Source organism: Nerophis ophidion, linkage group LG08 (genome assembly GCF_033978795.1).
Source record: "Nerophis ophidion isolate RoL-2023_Sa linkage group LG08, RoL_Noph_v1.0, whole genome shotgun sequence".
NCBI lineage: Eukaryota > Metazoa > Chordata > Actinopteri > Syngnathiformes > Syngnathidae > Nerophis > Nerophis ophidion.
In genome coordinates, this window is record NC_084618.1 from 56611848 (window position 1) to 56635646 (window position 23799).

Here is a 23799-nt window from a genome sequence, read left to right on the forward strand (position 1 = left end):
ACCATTTACAACAGGGTAAAGGAAAAAAAAGAAGTCTACTACCATTGTAGAGCCAAGGGATTATTTAACATTAATTAAAAAAAATAGTCTGGGCTTTTACAGCAGACATTTATAGTCCCTATTACTTTAAAACATTGAAAAACATCTGATTGGATAGATGGATGTGTCATGTCTCATTCAGAGTGCCTTGGTGATCACGTTTACACAGCTGCTTTTACACATAATGGGCGATCGCAATGATTTAAGTCTGAATATTAATTTCGTACCAAATTCAAGAGGGAAGTTTGCCAAACATGTAAAAATACAGTACAACCTGTAATAAAGCCCTACTTTCGAAGGGTTAACACCAAAATGCACGTACCACACATAAATATACATACACAAATATACATAGTGACGTTTTTTTTTCGCCACACAGCAGATTCCGACGTAACAATCATTTGCACACAAATAAAGAATGGAAGATTCACAATACTATCAGAAAATAACTAAAAGACTGAACAACACATTACTTCAACTTTAACAACACCCCGGCTACCCGCACATCAGACCTTCGACGACACTGCAATATAGAGTATGGAAAAGTTTGACTCTTTCCTCATTTTCTTCTGTGGCAACCTCCTTAGATTTTTGTAATCGATCAGAAATATCAAGCAGATAAAATGTGCCAAACAATGCCAAGTGTGGAAACAATGTTTTGCACAGTACCCATTGTGCGGATATTTATATAGGTTCATTTTAAATTATGTATGGTGTTTGAACGTGGTTTATACGGTAGGAAGGGGATTCATAAGACCCCATTTGTCGCAGTTTATCTGACACATGAAACGTTACCAATTGGGGGCGATGCACTACTTACTTTAGCCGCAAGGCAACAGTAGAGTGTTAAACATCTTAAAGGCCTACTGAAACCCACTACTACCGACCACGCAGTCTGATAGTTTATACATCAATGATGAAATATTAACATTGCAACACATGCCAATACGGCCGGTTTAGTTTACTGAATTGCAAATTTTAATTTCCCGCGGAGTTTCTTGTTGAAAACGTTGCGGAATGATGACGCGTGCGTGTGACGTGACGGACTGTCAGGAAATATTAGCGCAGCACTATTTGCAGCTAAAAGTCGTCTCTTTTCATCGCGCAATTAAACAGTATTTTAGACATCTGTGTTGCTGAATCTTTTGCAATTTGTTCAATCAATAATGGAAAAGTCAAAGTAGAAATATGGAGTTGGGAAGCTTTAGCCTTTAGCCACACAAACACACGGTGATTCCTTGTTTAAAATTCCCGGAGGTGAAGCTTTACTATGGATCAGAGCGGTCAAGCGAACATGGATCCCGACCAAATTTGAACCAGCAGTTTTCGGTGAGAAAATTGTGGTAAAAAGTCGCCTCTTTCTGGAGATCTGCGGAGTTTGCGCCGTCCTTGTATCTGCCGTCGACTTCCCTCAGACACTGGCCTCAAGACACCCGTGGACACACCCCTCCGACTATCAGGTACTATTTAATCTCACTAAAACACTAGCAACACAATAGAAAGATAAGGGATTTCCCAGAATTATCCTAGTAAATGTGTCTAAAAACATCTGAATCCGTCCCAATGCAATCGCCTTTTTTTTTTTGTAACTTTTTTTTTATTTAATTTTTTTTCTAGTCCTTCGCTATCAATATCATCATCCACAAATCCTTCATTCTCACTCAAATTAATGGGGAAATTGTCGTTTTCTCGGTCTGAATAGCTCTTGCTGCTGGAGGCTCCCATTAAACACAATGTGAGGACGTGAGGAGCCCTCACCCTTGTGACGTCATCGTCTTCGACTTCCGGTAAAGACAAGGCTTTTTTATCAGCACCAAAAGTTGCAAACTTTATCGTCAATGTTTATTACTAAATCCTCTCAGCAAAAATATGGCAATATTGCGAAATGATCAAGTATGACACATAGAATGGACCTGCTATCCCCGTTTAAATAAGAAAATCTCATTTCAGTAGGCCTTTAAAATGTGTTTTGTGGCAATTCAAACTTTGACCACAGCGTCAGTTGCTATGTAGAGTGAGACACTTTCCTTCACTTTCAGCAGACTGCATTGCAAAATGATTAACTCACCCCCTTCCTCTCATGCGAGATCAACCCAGGAATGGGGGCCATATGAAACTTTTCCTTACTGTAATTTTCACAAAGTTCAGTGAGCAGGTTGTGTGTTATGTAGAATAGTGGTTCTCAAATGGGGTTACTTGTACTCCTGGGGGTACTTGAAGGTATGCCAAGGGGTACGTGAAATTTTTTAAACTATTCTAAAAATAGCAACAATTCAAATATCCTTTATAAAAATATTTATTAAATTATACTTCAACAGAATATGAATGTAAGTTCATAAACTGTGAAAATAAATGCAACAATGCAATATTCAGTGTTGACAGTTAGATTTTTTGTGGACATGTTCCATAAATATTGATGTTAAAGATGTCTTTTTTTGTGAAGAAATGTTTAGAATTAAGTTCATGAATCCAGATGGATCTCTATTACAATTCCCAAAGAGGGCAGTTTAAGTTGATAATTACTTCTATGTGTAGAAATATTTATAATTGAATCACTTGTTTATTTTTCAACAAGTTTTCAGTTATTTTTATATATTTTTTTCCAAATAGTTCAAGAAAGACCACGACAAATAAGCAATAGTTTGCACTGTTATACAATTTAATAAATCAGAAACTGATGACATAGTGCTGTATTTTACTTCTTTATCTCTTTTTTCAACCAAAAAATGCTTTGCCCTGATTAGGGGGTACTTGGATTAAAAAAATGTTTACAGGGGGTACATCACTGAAAAAAGTTTGAGAATCACTGATGTAGACCATGGGTGTTGAATCTGTGCCTTGGATATATGGTTTATATGCACTATGAGTAGGAAAGTTTTTTTGGATTGGGTCATATAAATGAACAAAATGTACTCACTTTGCCCATGAAATGTTGACAAATATTCATCAATTAGACTGACAGGTAATTCATGTTTAACTCGAGACACACGGCAGGCCAGATTTCTTATTTAATTTTTGACGCTTTGCGGGCCAGACTAAAGACGCTGGCGGGCCGCACTTTAGGACACCCCTGGGCAAGACGGTCCCAAATGACATTGCTACAACCGCTGCTGAATGTCTCTTTCCAGGACCCATACTTTCTCGACAACGTGGACTGGAATGATGCAGCAGACGAATTAAGACACACCTACACACCACCTCTTCCCTGTGTACCCTATTGCAACAGCCGTGCAGAAACCATGTCTGTATATTTAAAGTTCCGGGCACTACATGTGAATCGGATTTTAAAATGTCTTATTACTTACACTTGTTATATTATAATCAAAGCAAAAACATATAAAACAAAGCATGTTTTTAATATAATGAATCGATTTAATCAAATAATCGTTGCAGCCCTAATTTTTTTATATTCTATCAATTTAAAGTGCATTATTTTAAATGTAGTTTGCACAGGTGTGGACTGCACTACATCATCAGAAACATACATATATTGATTACGCATGCACCTTCTGGTAACCCAGCACCTCCAAAACCCTCACATCAAGACTCCAAACATCCCAGAACAAGCTAGTCAGGTTACTTCTAGACCTACCCACTTCTCCAAAGTGGTCTGGCTCAGGGTTGAGGACAGAGTAAAACAACTTGCACTGAGCCTAGTATATAACATCCGCTACACTTCCCTGATACTGAAGTACATGTCAAACTACTTCCAGAACATAAATGACCGCCATAACCACAACACCAGGGGGAGCTCCACGTCAAACCCAGATTCCGGTCTAACAAAGGTCTTAACTCGTTCTCCTTCTATGCCACATCGATATGGAATGCGCTCCCAACAGGTGTAAAAGAAAGTGCATCTCTATCCTCCTTCAAAACCGCACTAAAAATACACCTCTAGGCAGCTACAACCCTAGCCTAAACCCCTCCCCCCACCAGATCTAACCTCCCCGGATTGTAAATAATCAAATGTAGGACTCGTACATGCACATTCGTTCATGAAAATATAAACTAGCGTACAGTTCTAAGTTATATCTGTCAGTAGACTCGTTATGGAAACGCTAAAAACTACCGGTACAACAAAGGTGACTTTTAAAGTGGAGCCATGTCCGGCTTAAAGATGGTCTGTAAAACATAATCCATGCAACATTTTGATCAAATACCCACCATTACATGTTATGTAGACCACAAGTAAGTGTTTTGAATGTAGATTTTAAAAAAAAAATCATTTGATTTTGCACCCCATATAACCAAATGGGGTGCAAAATCATATAAACAGTGGGGCAAAAAAGTATTTAGTCAGCCATCGATTGTGCAAGTTCTCCTACTTAAAATGATGACAGAGGTCTGTAATTTTCATCATAGGTACACTTCAACTGTGAGAGACAGAATGTGGAAAAAAATCCAGGAATTCACATTGTAGGAATTTTAAAGAATTTATTTGTAAATGATGGTGGGAAATAAGTATTTGGTCAACCATTCAAAGCTCTCACTGATGGAAGGAGGTTTTATCTCAAAATCTCACGATACATGGCCCTATTTATTCTTTCCTTAACACGGATCAATCGTCTTGTCCCCTTAGCAGAAAAACAGCCCCAAAGCATGATGTTTCCACACCCATGGTTCACAGTAGTTATGGTGTTCTTGGGATACAACTCAGTATTCTTCTTCCTCCAAACATGACAAGTTGAGTTTATCTGACCACATGACATTCTCTCAATCCTCTGCTGTATCATCCATGTATCCATTTTGGTATAAACTCAACTCGTCGTGTTTGGAGGAAAAAGAATACTGGGTTGCATCCCAAGAACACCATACCTACTGTGAAGCATGGGGGTGGAAACATCATGCTTTGGGGCGTTTTTTTTCTGCTAAGGGGACAGGACGATTACACCGTGTTAAAGAAAGAATGAATGAGGCCATGTATCGTGAGATTTTGAGCCAAAACCTCCTTCCATCAGTGAGAGCTTTGAAAGGTTTACCAACTACTTATTTTCCACCATAATTTACAAATAAATTATTTAAAATTCCTACAATGTGAATTCCTGTATTTTTTTCCACATTCTGTCTCTCACAGTTGAAGTGCACCGATGATGAAAGTTACAGACCTCTGTCATCATTTTAAGTGGGAGAACTTGCACAACCAGCAGCGTGTCTTGTGCCATATGGTCCTTTTATTTGGAAGCAACTTTCACCGTATAAATCCATCCATAAAGAAAATTGTCAGTTAATTAGCATCTATGAAAGTCATTGTCAATAGGCGTAATGTCGAAAAAATATATCCATGTAGCTTAGAACATCAAAGCGTCACAACTACTTGGCATTTTTTTGTTTTTGTTTTGTTTTTTAGATTATTTCGATAAGACTTGTCCTGTTAGTTTCTTATTAAAGAGGGAGGATTTGGGATGCTAACATAAGGACCAAAAATAGAACAACACCAGTGACTTATCACTAAGAAAGGTATGATAGGATGTCTGTTGGCGCCAAATGACTTGCTCTGACAAATAATACACACAATTTTCAGCAAATGACAAATTTGTGTGTTCCTCAAGCTGACTTCTGCGTGTATGTGTGGACTCAGCTGGAGATGACTACACGGCCTTTCGATGCCTTGTTTCCTGCTGTAACCATAGCTCAACATGAACCCGGCCACCCCCCTTTCCATTACCATAAAGCAACACAGCGAGCACAATTAAAGATAATTTAAGACTTAAGCAATTAAGGTCACATCTCCTCTGGAAACACACACCCATGGAGGTCCTGGTATCTGTCCACCACAGGATGGATTTGGACAGGTTTGGCGGTGTGTGTGTGTGTGTGTGTGTGTGTGTGTGTGCGTGTGTGTGTGTGTGTGTGTGTATGTGTGTGTGTGCCGCACAGCTTTGTATTCGCAGTCAAGGCACAGGGTCAAGCGGGGTCTAGGTGGGCTGTTTTTGGCTGAATTGCCCAAGAGGAGATTAAGACAAAATGACACACAGATCTTACCTGTGCTCCAATTCCAGCCAGCCAAATGACCATGCATGCACAAAAAACTCTAAGTTAGATCATGCATTTACATACACACGCCATGCATAAACCTCTGTCCTCCTGTTCCACTGAAGCCTGGAGCTGCAAAAAACAAAACTTTCAACCTTCTAAAAGTTGTAATTTGAAAACAAATGTTTACATGTTACAACAGAAGAGCAGGCCTACTCTGAAATAAATGACTAATGTAAATTCCCGACTACAAGGTGCTACTTATTTTTCTATGTTTTGAACTCTGCAGTTTATAACACTAGTTTTTGATTTTTCTTCACTGAGAGTCATAGTGCAAATAGTTAAAATAAAACAAAAAACAAGGCAAAAGCAGTTAATAGGCTATGGCGCCATATTTTGGACGGGTTCACTCACTGCTGTAGTACTGCATTGCTGTTCTGTTTAGACCGGAATTAATAGTCCTGTTCTAGCCATCCATAGGGATTCTTCATTAATCACTCCAAGAACTGATTGTAAGCTTTACAGTATAACTAAAACAATTCTTATTTGCAGCCCTTTGAGACACTTGTGATTTAGGGCTATATATAAATAAACAGGGCAAGAAATCTGCGTTCAAAGAACTCCGGCTTATTAGTGATTCTCAGAGCACAAAAAAAGTCTGCGGGCTATAGAGTTTTTTCTATTCGGGCTCCAGTACTCTGGAATGCCCTCCCGGTAACAGTAAGAGATGCTACCTGACTAGAGGCATTTAGGTCCCATCTTAAAACGCATTTGTATACTCTAGCATTCAAATAGACCTTTTAGACCAGTTGATCTGTCGTTTCTTTTCTGTTCTCCTCTGCCCCCCTCTCCCTTGTGGACTGCTCGCCTGTGGGGACATCTCTGTGCTGCTGACCCGTCCTTGCTTAGGATGGTCTCCTGCTGGCCCCACTATGGAGTGGACTCTCACTATTATGTTAGATCCACTATGGACTGGACTTTCACAATATTATGTTAGACCCACTTGACGTCCATAGCTTTCGGTCTCCCTTAGGTGGGGGGTGGCGGGGTTGTTGCCCACATCTGCGGTCCTCTCCAAGATTTCTCATAGACATTCACATCGACGTCCCACTGGGGTGAGTTTTTCCCTGCCCGTATGTGGGCTCTGTACCCCGGATGTCATTGTGGCTTGTTCAGACCTTTGAGACACTTGTGATTTAGGGCTATATAAATAAACATTGCTTGATTGATTGATTGATTGAAGTGTAATGTCAATGAGTGTTTTAATGCATATTTTTATGTGCTTTAGTAATGTTATCAAGCTAGCATTGTTCGCATTAGCTAATTTGTTGACTCATTTACGAATGGCTTTGTTATTATTATTATTTCCTTACAATGGCATTATTTTTGTATTGATCGATTTTTGTAAATTCACCAAAATGTCTCTGTGGACTTATTGAGTCTGTTTAGCTGATTGGAGAGCAAACTTCTGCAGCTGGTGGGTCAATGACGATGACTTGTTTTGTTTGATCAGCCGTGTTACAGACACCCTTTGGAAACAATTAGGAAATGTAAATAAACATTTTCAAAATATTTCTGTTACTTTCTCATTTCACAACATATATATCTGCAGCTTACAGTCCAGTGCCGCTAATAAATGGGAAACAAATTATTCAAAAATGTAGTGGGTGCGGCTCATATACCGGTGTGCTCAAAGTCCGGAAAATACGGTACTTTACAGAAGAGTGCTACTTTTGAAAATGTCTATGTTTGCTAATTTCTCGCCACATTTCAAGCACACTGGAATGTTTGCATTGTTAGCAATGAACAACGGAATCCGTCAGTGCAGAAATCAAATATTTTCTACTATGTGTTTTCTTTTTTGGGACGTATTCCTGTTTAGCTTACTGTGGGGGTTGCACCTCCAGCCTGTATAAATGTATGGCCTCACAGCCGGTTGTAAATTATAACTTCACTGGTACTTTATCTTTCGACTCATTTGAGATCGGAGAGGTCTCTCTGCTTTTTGTTATGCTTTGAGTTGCGAGCAATTAATTCATGAGCCTTCCGCCTCTAGCTGGCTTAGCAAATTAATTTAATCTTGCCCATAAATTTCTGGGTCGAAATTGCTGGTATTGGCTTCTAGATACGTAGATATTAAAAATAGTGGTACAGGTTCCTCAACCGCCAGCCTATTGTGATAGTGAACCTTCCAGTAGAAAAACTGAAAAGCATCCAGTCTTCTCTCCAGAGGTGGGTAGTAACGTGCTACATTTACTCCGTTACATCTACTTGAGTAACTTTTGGGATACATTGTACTTCTAAGAGTAGCTTTTATACAACATACTTTTACTTGAGTATATGTATAGAGAAGAAACGCTACTTTTACTCCGCTCCACTTATCTACATTCAGCTCGCTACTCGCTACTGTTTTTTATCGATCTGTTAATGTTTGTTTTGGTTTGTCACAGACCTTCAAAGTAGGATCTACGCATGTCTGCATTTCACCAATCACATGCAGTCACTGGTGACGTTGGACCAATCAAACAGAGCCAGGCGGTCACATGACCGTCACACGTAGAACCCGACTTAAACAAGTTGAAAAACTTATTGGGATGTTACTATTTAGTGGTCAATTGTACGGAATATGTACTCTACTGTGCAATCTAATAATAAAAGTTTCAATCATTCAATCAAAAGTGTAAAGGAAAAAAGACACATTTTATTTCAACCGTACTTCCCGTCCAAAGTCTAAAGACTGATCGCACAGTTCCTGTCTTCACAATAAAAGTGCCACTCCATCGCGCCTGCGCTAAAAAAATAAGAGTCTCCGAAAGCCAGCGCAAATAAGCAAGCAAGCTAGGGAGTTTGCCGCCAATGTTTTTCTTGTAAAGTGTATAAAAACAAATATGGAAGCTGGACAAATAAGATGCCAAAAACCAACGACTTTCATGATGTATTAGACAGAAAGGAGGAACTGTTTTACTCCTCCATTTGAAAAGGTGGCCGTTATCAGCACTACTGTCTGGTTCCAATCAATGTAAGTCATCAGAATCAGGTAATACGCCAACTTATATTCTTGTCTTCATGAAAGATAGGAATCTATATGTTAAACATGCTTGTATATTCATTAAAACACCTTTAACATGTCAACAAAAACAGCAAAACAAATAAGTTACATACTGTATATATAAATGTATGTATACTGTATATATATATATATACTGTATATAATATATATGATATGTGTGTGTATGTTTATGTATATATGAGGTCGATCACCTCGACTTGGTCATTTATTAAGTAATTGATTAACGTTGAAAAACGTATTGGGGTGTTACCATTTAGTGGCCAATTGTACGAAATATGTACTTGTGGCGGGTCTCCAGCCGTCCTCGTGTGGGTTGCAGTGCCGATCGATACAGGACGCACCGTAACAGGTTTGACTCGGGTTTATTATTACGATAAACGTGTCAGCTTATTGCCAGTCGGTCGTTCCACTTTCTAGCACGCAAGCTCTTCCTGCTCGTCGCGGCGCACCTTTCGGTGGCCGGTGGCTGCGTCTGCCGCGGGGTTCATCTTGATCTGGGTCGTTGCTGCGTTCGCTGTGGTTTCCCCGCCTACTTCTGCCGCGATTGTTCCTCCTTCTACCCTTTTATACTGCAGCAGAAGATGTAAAGATTGAGAGCAGGTGTGTTGCTTACGCACCTGACTCGGCTGGCCGCAGGATCGCTCCGAGTGCGCCATGCCTCTCCTCTCCTGGCCGCCATCTCGGGTAGGACCGCCGTCAGTCCTATCCCGCTGTCGGCTCGTCGGCTAAGTCTCTCCACAGTACTGTACTGTGCAATCTACTAATACAAGTTTCAATCAATCAATCAAGCCTATGGGGCTGTTAAGTTATTGTGGCTCACTTTGCCTTAATTTTTTTATTGTAATGTATTATTATTTAATATATATTATTGCTTTAGTTGCTTAAGAGATATCCCTGGCTCTGAACTTGCTCATTGCTATTTTTAAGTTTGTGCGAATTATTTGCTGCCGTAATCATTAAACGAACAGGTTTCTCAAGTACTTGAGTAGTTTTTTCACAACATATTTTGAAATTTTACTTAAGTAAATATTTGGGTGACTACTCCTTAATTTTACTTGAGTAATACATCTCTAAAGTAACTACTCTACCCACTTCTGCTTCTCTCTTACTACTCTGATTGTGGAAGATAGCATAACTGGATGTATACTAGTAAGAAGCATGTCTATGAATGCTTTCAATCATCCAGGTCATAGTATTCTCGGGGCAAGAAGCCAATCAAAGATAGATTCTACTTTGGATTCTGCTCAATGATTCGGTTCCTTAACGGTTTGCTTATCTATTCTGATTTGAAAAAAATAGAAAACAAAGTGGGATTAAGATAAATTTTGTTTGGTTTTAAGCTTACAAAGTTAAGGTTTTAATAGGCATATACCATACAGCATAAAAAATATCAACTTTTTAAAATAAATATTTGTCTGTAGAATTTAACAAAATAAAACGTGGGAATTACACAACTATGTAACATTTAGTAACATTTTCAAAACTTTTAACAACTGTTTGTCATCTCCCTGGAAAATATGCTGGTGAAATTCTAAATAGTGCAATTGTTTGTTTAGATTTACATCGTAAAACTCTTACATACATAACATGCAACAAAAAGTAACAATATATTTTAAAACCTTCTCTTGATATGATTTTGATAATTAGCACTCAGTTTATGAAACATTAAATTGAAACTCTCGGAAAATGTGGGACCTTTTAAAAACTGAAAGCTATGATCATTCAAATTATAACAAATAAAGGCCTGACATATCTCCCTTTGCATGTAATGAGTTAATGTCACATGTTTGAAGTTCATTTGCTGACATGAATGGACTTTTGCACGGTATTCTAATTTTATGAGTTCTACCTGGATAAGTGACTGAGTAAATATTTGGTTGCAGGAAAACATGCAACTTTTCCACGACTACAACTGAACATTCACTTCTTGGAAATCAAGAGCACTGTGGCAAATGGGTCCAAGCTTTTTGACTACAAACGTATTCACAGTTTGTCTTTTCTGTGTGTACTCTTCCCTTGCACCGGGCAGCAAATATGTACATCCTGGCAGCCATTCAAAATCTCTCTTATTTTGCTCATTTAACTATTATTAATTATAATTGAAGAGAAACTATTATGATTTTAATCTACATTTATAACATTCCTTGTGGTATAGATAACATGTGTTGGAAAGCGCTTTGAGTACCTTGAAGGTAGAAAAGCGCTATACAAGTACAACCCATTTATCATTTATCATTTATATGCATTGATGTAAATTTTGCATGATTTTTGCTCCATTTATAACTCGTTTTTTTGAGACTGTGTGCAAGATGTTCAATTGTGGAGGCGTTCTCATATTGCAAATGACACCTCGCCCCTTTCTCTTCATGAGTATCATAATTTATTTTTTGAAAATGTGCACTGTTTAAATATATATCTTGAAGTCGTCACCACAATTTTTTTTCCATACACTGTCAAAAATAAACTTCATAATCATCATATACATTCATCCGGTCACAACATCAGGTACACTTGCACACTCTTAGCAGCAATTATTTCACTGCAAGCCGCAGGTCGCTGTTATCAAGCACACACCAACATAAGGCACAAATAATATATCTTCCTACCTTTTTTCAAGTTTTTCTCACAGCCTGAAGCTGAGAAGGAGGAACTCCTGCTGCTGCTGCGTGTGCATGCAATCATGCCGTGCCCTGGCCTACCTATTCCAATTGTGCCCAAAAAAAGATGTGTGTAAAAGCACACTAGCCAAACATGCCAGATTGTAGGTGTAAAGTAATACATTCCAAGCAATGCACAATTTGGCCTAGTATGATTACATCATTACTGTTTTTGCTGCGGTTTTTGTCTGACCTATCTTTTAACGTTATTGTAGACTTGTTTGTGATTCATGCTGACAGAAAGGGTTGAAGTCTTTCCAGAGAACATACAAACCCTTTATTTATTGAGCCAAAAATATTAAAGCTCGATGATTTAATACAATTGCAAACAGCTAAAATCTAGACTCCAAACATCCCAGAATAAGGTAGTTCGGTTACTTTTAGACCTCCACCCAAGAACACACCTCACTCCAACCCACTTCTCCAAAGTGGGCTGGCTCACGGTGGAGAACAGAGTAAAACAACTTGCACTGAGCCTAGTCTATAAAATCCGCTACACCTTCCTGATACCGAAGTACATGTCAAACTACTTCCTTCACGTAAATGACCGCCATAACCACAACACCAGGGGGAGCTCCACTAACCACGTTAAACCCAGATTCCGATCTAACAAAGGTCTTAACTCATTCTTTTTTTATGCCAGATCAATGTGGAATGCACTCCCAACAGGTGTAAAAGTAAGTGCATCTCTATATTCCTTCAAAATGGCTCTAAAACAACACCTCCAGACAACTTCAACCCTTTACTAATACCCTCCTCCATTTACATCCCATCTCCCCGGATTATAAATAACCTAATGTAAATAATCAAATATACTTCTAATGTATTTAATTGCTCTTATGCTATCTTAACTCACTGTGTTCTCTACTGGCTGTAGATATCCTACTAAGTAAGACCTACACTGTTTCAATGTCCATTTCTCTGTTGATGCAATTGTTGATGACTGAAGTACTGATATCAACCAAAGCTCCTCATCCCACCCCCAGGATTGTAAATAATGTAAATAATTCAAAGTATGTACTATGAAAATTAACCTGTGTGATGACTGTATTATGCTGATAGTATATATTTGTACCATGAATTGATTAACGTGGACCCCGACTTAAACAAGTTGAAAAACTTATTCGAGTATTACCATTTAGTGGTCAATTGTACGGAATATGCACTGAACTGTGCAATCTACTAATAAAAGTATCAATCGATGACGTACAAAGCAAATTATAACTTGCTACCAAAGAATCTACTACAATTATTCTCAACTAAAGAGGAGAAATATAACCTTAGAGGAAAATCTAGTTTAAAACATTTGTATGCACGTACAACACTTAAAACCTTTGGCATACCAGTATGTGGAATTAAATTATGGAATGGATTAAGTAAAGAAGTTAAACATTGTACTGATATGATCCAGTTTAAGAGGCTGTTCAAATTAATTGTGCTTACAAAGTACAAAGAAGAAGAATTATGTGAAACACTTTCAACCTTGTAGAAAATAAGATATTCTTCATCTCAGTATGTTGGTAATGACTGAATGAATTAATTACATGTTACAGAACTATTGTATTACTCATTCAGAGATGTCATTTTATTATTTTGCTGTAAAAAGACTCAGTAAATGAATGTACATATGTGTGGGCACTCTGACGTGGGAAAGGGGTAGGATTAAATAAGCTTTGCTTCTTCCTACTCCTTTTCGGACATGATGTGATGTGAGGTGATATGAATTGTCAGATGTATTGTGTTGTAAATGTGCTCATGTTTGATATAAACTAAGAAAGAAAGAAGGGGCCTAAGTGAGGGATACATTCTCTACTCATACCTGGAACTATCAGTCAATTTGTGCCTTAATTTCTACAATTTAAAGGGCAATAAAAAATTAAAGGCTTTTTAATTACAACTGAGTCCACTTTAATAGTGCTGTTACATCCCACCTAGAGATAGTCACATAACACATAATACAATACCAGATGACGTAAATGCCAGTATATTTCAAATCCGGAGCAACAATGATCAAATGGTGTTTTGGAATGGATGTGCTATGTTTTGGAATGAAATCCTATGGGCTGCAGAGAGCACTAGGTCCAGAACACAGGGCAAAGAGTCTGAAACGCAATACTGCATAATAATAATAACCGGCTAAAACCTGTTATCCGGCCGGAATGTGCAGTGTCAGAAATGAAGAAACGTGCACATCCAAAAACAGCATTGCCTCAAGATTGTTTTGTTTCGAACCAACTTTGAGGTTGCTAAACTTAGCCGTCTCTGGGTGTCTGTGGGCATCTGCCACACCGCAGGGGAGACAATTTAAACATGTTACCTTTTTTTTTATGAAAGAGGGCATTGCTTTTAATATCAGATTTGTCGAAAAACTAAAATTTGTCATTTTTCTCAAATACTTCTTTTTTTTAGGTTAGAAATATTACGTCTCTACTGGCTACACTGACATTAAATAGCAGACAGCATCGATAAATGATCCTAGATTATGCCATGAACATGACACTACTACCAAGAAGGTCTCGGATTTGCTGAATATGGGTCAGAAGCAAAGACTGGTGGGAGAGAGTTGTTATGAGGAAATTTTCGGACTGAGAATAGAAGAAAACCGCCTAATTTGATCCATTCTAAATGAAAAATGTCACAAAGTTCTTCAGTCAGCTCTGTGGACTGATGAAAGGAGTTTTTAGTCCAAAAGAAAAGAATGTTTGGACATGTTGGGCATTCCGGGACTTGCACGGCCGGCTGCGGGACTTGGGGCACTCGAACCTGCGTGTGATTTTTGCACATTTTGTGGACTTTTGCAGACTTCTCTAACTTTTCTCCCCCTCTTTTGTGGGACTTTGCTGGGTGCGTTTTGGACATGTTGGGCATCCCGGGACTTGCCGGCCGCAGGACTTGGGGCACTCGAGCCTGCGTGTGATTTTTGAACACTTTGTGGACTTTTGCAGACTTTTCTAACTTTTCCCTCCCCCTTCCCGTGGGACTTTGCTGGGTGTGTTTTGGATATTCTGGGCTTCCCGGCACCTGCACGGCCGGCGGTGCGACTTGGCGGCACTCGAATGTTCAAAAAAGGTTAATATTGTTTTCGGAATACAGAATTGTTGCTATTCATTTACTTATTTTGCAAACCTTCTTTGCTTTGTAATATACCTGCTTCATTCTTTTCCATCGTATTGGTTCTGGAGTCCGAATGAAGCCAGGTTTCTCTATTTCCTTGGCTACCTTTTCAAATAAATAGCTGTTTTTTTTTTCCTGTCATTCATGTATTTCAAAATGTTCAGTTCTTTTAATTTGTGAAGCAAATATACAGTCTCCTCTCCATTCCAAAAACGGGCGCTTCTGGGTGCTGCCAGCGCTATGTTGGAGTTGTTGCCTACAAAAAAATCCAGAGAATAAGCCATTACTTTTTTCCCTACACTTTGACACCAGCAGCTTATAAAACGGTGTGGCTAATTTATTTTTTTATTTTTTTTGCTGACAGCCATTATGCAAATAGTAAAAAAAAAAAAAAGCAAAAGCAAAGACACTGAAATAGTGTGTTATTGTTTGTGCTATGACGTCATCTTTTGGACAAGTTCGCTTACTGCAGGTGCTGCGGGGCGGTTGTCTACAGTATTTCCTTCTGTTTAGGGCCTTGAACAGGAAGTACAAGTTATGTTCCATCTACTGTCATCCATAGCATTTCTACTGGTATTGATTCTTCATTCATCACTCCAAGCAACGTTTGTAAGTTTTGCAATATAACTAAAACGATTCATACTTACTAAACCCTCACAATTGTGATGTCTGTAGGAGTGCTTTCATACATATTTGTACATGCTACCGTCATGTAATGAAGCTTGCGTCGTTAGCTAATATGCTGACACGTTTACGAATATCTCTGTTAGTATTATTAACATACAATGGCATTGGTTTTGTATTGTTTAAATTTCGTAAAAGTCACCATAACGTCAACATGGAGTTAAAGTCTGTTTAGCTGATTGGAGAGCCAGCTTCCGCAGCTAGTGGGTCCATGACAATATTTTTTGTTTTGTTTGATCAGCCGTTTTACTGCCATGTCACAGACACATTTTGGAAACAATGAAGGTATTTAAATTAACATCAACAAAATATTTTTATGTACATAACTCATTTCATAATGTATTTCACTATAGTCCGGTGCAGCTAATATAAGGAAAATATTTTTTTCTTCAAAAATGCTGTGGGTTCGGCTTATGTACCAATTCACTCTGTTTTCCCCAAAATATATGTTTTGATTTAACGGGATCGGCTTCCGGGATATTTCCCGCATGTTGAGGCTGGTGCACACACCCACTCGAGAGATCAGATTTTCACATAATGTAGGTTTATTAATACGACGTTTCAAAAAGCCAAACACGATCCAATTAAGGTGTTTCCAAGGGTTGTAGAATGCTTATTTTAAGCCAAATTACTTGGGAAATCAGACCAGTTTAGTGCATGGAAACATAATCACTGACTGTGTTCACACAACTGCCATGTGAGTATCATTAAATTGGTTAACATAAAGTGACGTTGTCTATCTGCATGCATGGACATAACGGGTCTTCTGGTATCGATCGTGTATTGACACTTGACTCATGTTTAACGTTAGCATGCTGAAATTGGCCACATGCTAACGTTAGCTTGCTAGCTTGTCGAATTAATTTTATATATTTTAGCGTTGGAATTTGGCTTTGGCTTTTTAGTATTGGCACACAATTTTTCACGAAATTGTAAAATCTAGTAATTTATTATTAACTTGTACCTGATAAAGCTCAAGGTTAAAAAACACTTGGCAAAGCACTCCCAAAGCTCAAGTCCTAGACAACATAATGGTTTAAGGTAAAAAAAAAAACATTTGGGCCTCTTCCCCACATGTCTAACGCAATTTTCCATTTTGTGCTCTTGCTGAATCATGAATCAATCCACTCATCCACTCGACACGCTTTCAAGGTTCCTCATGCAAAAAGTGCTGAGGCAGTTCCATTGGTCTGAGCCCCCACCATCTCTACTTTGCTTATCTCAACTGAATGTGCAGAGTCTTTTCCTCAAGTTTAACCCGCAAACCACGACAACAGAGGCCAGGAATTCACTCCAGAACCGAGCTCAGCCGACCAGAAAATGTAAGGAAAGCAGAGCCTAAACACCTGCTTTGGCATCTAAAGCACTGTGGTGTTGGATGCTAACTCTTCTCAATCATTCTCCCACCACAACATTCTGCTCACAAAGTTTTACTAGTGCCAACGGAGAAAGTCTACCTTAGACTCTCTTTTTTTTTTTTGTACCACCAGCCATGTACTGTAGTACCAGAGCTTAGCCAATTAGGCTCAATAGCCCTGCTTTTTATTTATGGAATGTGAAGAAAACCACACAAATGGGCTTCACTAGGGGAAACATGAATGCACGCTAACAACTTGAACTAATAAGGCAGTGTTATTAAGATGAATTTGTTCATTCTGCACTGTGCATGTATGTAAAATGCTTGAATGACCCTGAAGTGTGTCAAATTTAAAAAAGAAAATGCACAGATGTCAACACAACCATGGAAAACAGTTAATGTAAACACCATTCTAAAATCACAAAAAAACATTTACAACTATCCATCCATCCATCCATTTTCTACCGCTTATTCCCTTTCGGGGTCGCGGGGGGCGCTGGCGCCTATCTCAGCTACAATCGGGCGGAAGGCGGGGTACACCCTGGACAAGTCGCCACCTCATCGCAGGGCCAACACAGATAGATAGACAACATTCACACTCACATTCACACACTAGGGCCAATTTAGTGTTGCCAATCAACCTATCCCCAGGTGCATGTCTTTGGAACTACACTCTTAAAAATGAAAGTGCAAAAATAGGGACTATGTAAGAAATGCTTGAAAAAGTGTAACAAAATAGTGCACAGAGTAAAAATGTAAACATTGGGATACCTAAGTACAAGTTTGCAGGGTTAGTGCCAGGAAGTTGGAGATGTGTAACATTTGAGTAAGTCTCTTTATGTATCGAAATTAATTTATTGTAAGCAGTAATTGATATTTACTTATTAATGGACCAAATTACTATTATTTTAGAGCAGGGGTAGGGAACCTATGGCTCTAGAGCCAGATGTGGCTCTTTTGATGACTGCGTCTGGCTCTCTGACATTACTTAACAGGATAAGTAATGAATAATTCAGCTGGTAATCGCAGTGCTAAAAATAAACTTCAAAATATAAAACATTCTCATGCATTTTAATCGATCCTTAAGTTTTCTACCGCATTGGTTGTCAAATGGGGGTACGCGTACCCCTGGGGGTACTTGAAGGTATGCCAAGGGGTATGGGAGATTTTTTTAAAATATTCTAAAAATAGCAACAATTCAAAAATACTTTATAAATATATTTATTGAATTATGCTTAAAAAAAATAAGAATGTAAGTTCATAAACAGTGAAAAGAAATGCAACAATGCAATATTTAGTGTTGACAGCTAGATTTTTTGTGGACATGTTCCATAAATATTGATGTTAAAGATTTATTTTATTTGTGGAGAAATGTTTAGAATTAAGTTCATGAGTCCAGATGGATCTCTATTACAATCCCCAAAGAGGGCACTTTAAGTGGATGATTACTTCTATGTGTAGAAATCTTTGTTTATAATTGCATCACTTGTTTATTTTTCTACAAGTTTTTATTTATTTGTATATCTTTTTTCCCAAATAGTTCAAGAAAGACCACTACAAATGAGCAATATTTTGAGCAATCATAAAATTTAATAAATCAGAAACTGATGACATAGTGCTGTATTTTACTTCTTTATCTCTTTTTTTCAACCAAAAATGATTTGCTCTGATTAAGGGGTACTTGAATTAAAAACATGTTCACAGGGGGTTCATCACTGAAAAAAAGTTGAGAACCACTGTTCTACTGCACACGTTCAACAAGTATTTTATTTATTATTGGTTCTGCTTCAGAATAACAATGTTATTAAAAAGAATGGCCGACTTATCATACATGTTGGTGTTACTTAAAAATTAATGCTTTTAGTTGTATTCAGTGTTAAATTATATATTATATTGCTCCAACGAAAATACATTTTAAAATATTTAGCTTTCATGGCTCTCTCAGCCAAAAAGGTTCCCGACCCCTGTTTTAGAGTAGCATATTTGTTACGTTTTGTGAATAATTATATGTATATATTCCTGCACTTAAGTTCTTATCTGTTGTTTCCATATACCTGAATAGGGAACGGACAATGGTTGAAAAGAAGAGAGCTCGTCCGAATCCAAAAAACTGCCTTACTTTCTCAGTGACTTTTCCCGTTTTATTGACGAATTATTCGCTCTAATCAAAACTCATTAATATTATTGAATGTATCAAATGTGATCAATATTTAATGGACCGCAATGGAAACAAGCCTTTTGGCTTTTTGTGCCATCCATTTGCCTCTTTAAAACTATTACATGGATTCAATTATTTAAGGTGTCAATAAACTTCTCAATCAATCAATCAATTTTTATTTTCTCACTCCATGCAAAGAATCAACCGCAAGACAACAAAATGGCACAACCAAACTTGGTAGTCGATACTGCTACCCGATTGGCTGCTAATGTGTCAGTCTCACTGATCACGTTCTGCATTGCCAGAGCGTAGTTGGCTTTGTTCATTCATCCAACCATTCTTTGTAACTTCCGGTTTCTTCTGACCATTTATATCAAATGTTTTTTGGAACGCATTTTTTGTTGGTATCGATTACGTGTCTACTGCAATATATGTTGGTATTGTTTTAATGGCCCAGCCTTACAGGATATGGAGGTTAAAAAGAGACAAAAAGAGTCAGACAATTTAAAGCTGTCAGACAAAGAAAAATGGCTGTAATTTATTGAAAAATATGGAAACAATTACCTCTTGGCGAGGAGCTTTAGTTGGTTTCTTTCACTGCGGTGCTCGAGATTTTTGCCGCCTGGCCCCTTGTCCTTAAATTTACATGCGGTATTTGGACCTAGGAGAGTTTTATAGGACTCAAGTCAAAAGAAAACAGGTGACTGGGAAATCCAGTCTTTGTGGCCACAACCTAGGAAAGTGGAAACATGTAGAATGGGAGGTCTCTGGTGGTCAATCTGCTTGCCAGTCCAAATCATGTTCTATTACAAGATGTGGAAGTGATTAATACGAGAAGAACAATCAGCATGACACATCATTGGCTCCAATTCTCTATGGCGCCACACTTGGAGCCACGTCTGATGAATAAAATATCTGACGGTTGCTTCTTTTTGAATCATCATTTTGGTCTCAAACACTTTCTAAGGTAATATTGATGCAACAACAGGTCAGAGATAAAACTCCTAGAAGTTAAATACCTGATCATAAAGTACTATGAAAGGGATTTGGGAAACAACATACTAATCTGTCTTGCTTGCATGCATTTTTAACTGTTGGACAAGTGCTAATTTCTTAGTGCGTAGGTCTTCAACAGAAGGTCCGCGAGGCCTAGGGGTCCGCAGAGAGGTTGATTAGATTTGTTTGTGAATTTATTTTTTGAGTCTGTACATACACATTAAATTTAAATAGCTGTGAATTGGCCCCCCTACGCACTGTACCTTGCAAGTTTGAACTCATTTGTAGTTGTCTGGTGTTGATTAAGCATCAGTTTGTCAATTAGTAATTAACACACCAGTTTTCAGCCAGCAATTAGTGTGCCAGTTACCATCTAACATTTAGCATGACATTTGCCAGCTAAAGATTAGCGCACCCATTGGCAGCTAGCAATTAGCGCACCAGCTGTCGGTTTGCAATTAACGAGCCTGGCTCTAGTGGCGCTATACTATATTATTTGAAAATCTCAGTAATGCACAATAACAAGAAAGTTTGATCATATTACACCTATACTGGCTCACCTGCACTGGCTTCCTGTGCACTTAAGACTTTAAGGTTTTACTACTTACGAATAAAATACTACACGGTCTAGCTCCCTCCTATCTTGCTGATTGTATTATACCATATGTCCTAGCAAGAGATCTGCGTTCAAAGAACTCCGACTTATTAGTGATTCACAGAGCCCAAAAAAAGTCTGCGGGCTATAGGGCGGTTTCTATTCGGGCTCCGGTACTCTGGAATGCCCTCCAGCTATAGATGCTACCTCAGCAGAAGCATTTAAGTCTCATCTTAAAACTCATTTGAATACTCTGGCCTTTAAATAGACCCCCCTTTTAGACCAGTTGATCCGTTGTTTCTTTTCTGCTCTGCCCCCCTCTCCCTCGTGGAGGGGGGCAGGGAGGGGCACAGGTTCGGAGGCCGCCAATGAAGTGCTGGCTGTCCAAAGTCGGGACCTGGGGTGGAGCGTTAGCCTGTGCATCGGTTGGGGACGTCTCTGCGCTATTGAACTGTCTCCGCTCGGGATGGTCTCTTGCTGGCCCCACTATGGACTGGACGCTGGACGATCATTATTGTGTTAGACCCACTATAGACTAGACTCTTACAATGTTATGCTAGATCCACTCGACGTCAATTTCAACGGTCGCGCTAGGGGGGTCCCCACATCTCCAAGGTTTCTCATTGTCCCACTGGGTTGAGTTTTTCCTTGCCCTGATGTGGGATCTGAACCAAGGATGTCGTTATGGCTTGCGCAGCCCTATGAGACAGTTGTGATGTATGGCTATAAAAATAAACATTGATTGATTGACAAACATTGAAGGTAAATTTAAGACACAATTTAAAATGGTGTTTTAAATTTAAAACACAAGTTTATACAGGATATACAAGTGCTCCATGCTCCATCTCTCCTTCAGTTTGGGGATCCTTGGCCTGTAAAACATTGAAGACCCTGACTTAAGGGGATAATATTATGATTTTTTTCCGCGTTAAAACACTTCCTTGTGGTCTACATAACATGTATTAGTGTTGTTTTGGTCAAACTTTTGCATAGATTACTGTATGTTTTACAGACCTTATTCAAGTCGCTTTCTGACCGTCTCTTCAGGATGCACCGTTTTGTGGGCGGTCCGCCATGGCCCCTTGGTTTCTTTTCAAAATAATCAGGGCTAATGAAAATCTCACACAAAAACATGTACCAATAGGTAAGATAATACATTCATTCATGCATATAATCACATTTCATCAAACATATATTAACGTTGTTGCCCTCGGGGAAACTGGGTAACACACGGTACACTGACAAAACTTAACCCATAGTTACTATAACAATCTACAAGGTTAATATAGTTGGCTTTTCTTTCTTCCTTTCCATTTATCTGCTTTGCTTTGTATTTCCAGTTAGTACATATATCTATTGTTGATAATAGAGGTAATTATTATTATTTACTCTCAATAGTGCTATTTCTATTGGTATTTGTATTGCTCCATTTGTAGTGTAATAATGCTCATTGTCATTTCTGCGTTATTAATATTCATTTCACTAACTGCTTCTTTGCTATCACTTTTACCATCATATTTGTACATATCCTATTTGCTGATGTTGTTCTATTGTTGTTGTTGTTGTCTCTCTGTCTTATCCCCCTCTTGTCCCCGCAATTTCACCCTGTGTCTTCCTTTTTTTTCTCTTTCTATCCCCTCCTGCTCCGGCCTGGCTGCACCAAATAATAATACAAATTAGAGATGTCATTTATCATTTATCGGCCGATAAATCTTCATCAACAATATGATTTGCCTGAGTAGCTGGACAGGACAAAAAAAATAAAAAATAAGGAAAGTTGGTTTTGCATATTAGGTCCCCTTTAAAGTGATAACCAAAAAGTGAAATTATAGTCAGACTCACCCTAAATGAGACAAATATATGAACATCAGACGCTATTAATTAAAGTGGACAACTTTAATGTACTTCCCAATGGACTTTTCCATTTTAAACACAGAGACTGTCCAGTTCATTCATACAGTCTTTGCTGTCAGGGTACTGTATATCCATACATACACCATTACCACCACTATTTCCTCTCAGGAAATGAATTGGGATTCTGATTGGCTCTCATCCCTGTCTGGCTGCGGATGAGAGCAACGTGATTGGCACAGAGTTGACGGCGCAACGCCAGCGTTCTCTGTGAACAGGGACCCTGCACACGTCCATCCCTTATGCACCCGCACGCATCCTGACCCACAAACCGCTTCGTGTCGCCTCAAAATTCTGATAGAGCCATCAGCTAGAAAAAAAAGTCACATCAGGATTTCAGTTCTTTCTTGGCTCAGAGAGAGACAGAACAGTGGCACCTCCAAGGAGAATGCTGAGTCACACTCTGCCGAAGGGAACACAGGCTGCCATAATTACTGAAGTGGAAGGTTTTCAGAAAAAAAAAACCCAATTTGCCTTTAAAATAATCATTGTGAAAAGTTGCTTGTAGGTATGATTAATGGCGGTAAAGGAAAGTTTATTTTGAAAACCGTTGCATATGACAACGAAGCAACAATTTATTTAATGCGGGAGGTCAATTAAAGTTTGCTAACCATCAGAGAATCCCCATGGAAATGTCCACATATTGACCCCGGCGAGAGTCAATCAGACGTTCTTCAAAACAGAGTGGTTATTATACATTTTTCTGTAATTCCCTGCCAATTACAATATTGTACTAAAGTACTCAAACGTAATTTGCTGCTTTGTGTCAGTAGTACGTGTGCAAGACTCACTTCCTTAAGAGTCCCACTGACAGCTGACGGCGTTGAAGCGCTCGCCACTCTCAGTCTGTTGACCCTGGTTTTAAGGGCGCCTTACAATAGTCACCCAACAATCTGCGAATAGCGTTGCTATGTTGGCCTCACGTGATGAGAATGTGAAAGGGTGCAATAACGTTAGAGAGTGTCTGTTGTGTCGAAGACACTCGGAGCATGTTTTTTCACTCTCCGTGGTGTGATTAATAAATAATTCATAACATCAATAGTGTATTGCCTTTACCTGTGTTGACTTAGTATGACGCGTGCAAATGATTCAATGTCCAGTAAGGTGGAAGAGGAGTTAGTGCGTCTGCCTCACAATACAAAGGTCCTGAGTTCAATTCCGGGCTTGAGATCTTTCTGTGTGGAGTTTGCATGTTCTCCTCATAACTGCGTGGTTCCCTCTGGGTACTCCTGCTTCCTCCCACCT